This window comes from Neophocaena asiaeorientalis, unplaced genomic scaffold, assembly GCF_003031525.2.
Source record: "Neophocaena asiaeorientalis asiaeorientalis breed wild unplaced genomic scaffold, Neophocaena_asiaeorientalis_V1.1 scaffold246, whole genome shotgun sequence".
Classification (NCBI taxonomy): domain Eukaryota; kingdom Metazoa; phylum Chordata; class Mammalia; order Artiodactyla; family Phocoenidae; genus Neophocaena; species Neophocaena asiaeorientalis.
In genome coordinates this window covers 3,550,707-3,551,121 of record NW_020174551.1, presented here as the reverse complement: position 1 = coordinate 3,551,121, position 415 = coordinate 3,550,707, and the positions used below count along the sequence as shown (strand labels likewise).

Genomic DNA, 415 nt, shown 5'->3' with positions numbered 1-415 from the left:
CGGCCCCCGCCTCACTTGCTGTTACCGAACCCACGTGTGAAGGGTGACTTCCCAGCAGGCCAGCCCCTCGCCCTCTGATACACACCAGATGTGTCTGAATCCTGTAGTGACCCAGCATAGGACTCAGGCTGAGACCTTCCCTTCTGAGGATTCATTCCTATACCTTCCTGAAAACCCTGCCAAGTTCATGGTCACCTTCCTACAGAAAGGAAATTGAGGCTCAGGAAGTTAAATAATTTGCATGAGATCACTCACCTCATCTGTGGTGGGTTACTGGGCAAAAGGTACACTTTCAGTCACTGAAGCATCGGCCCTGCTGAAGACATATTTAGAGATTATTTCCATCGAGGGACCTCAGATTGTGATTCTTAAAATTCTCCCAGCTGTGAACACCCTACATTGTTGTGTGACTGTG

At 49.2% G+C, this 415-nt stretch overlaps 1 protein-coding gene across 1 annotated transcript in view; it reads left to right on the top strand.

The window, feature by feature from the left end:
- Window positions 1–415, top strand: part of FLACC1 (flagellum associated containing coiled-coil domains 1) — a 12,216-nt gene that overhangs the window by 4,807 nt on the left and 6,994 nt on the right. The window lies entirely within an intron of this gene.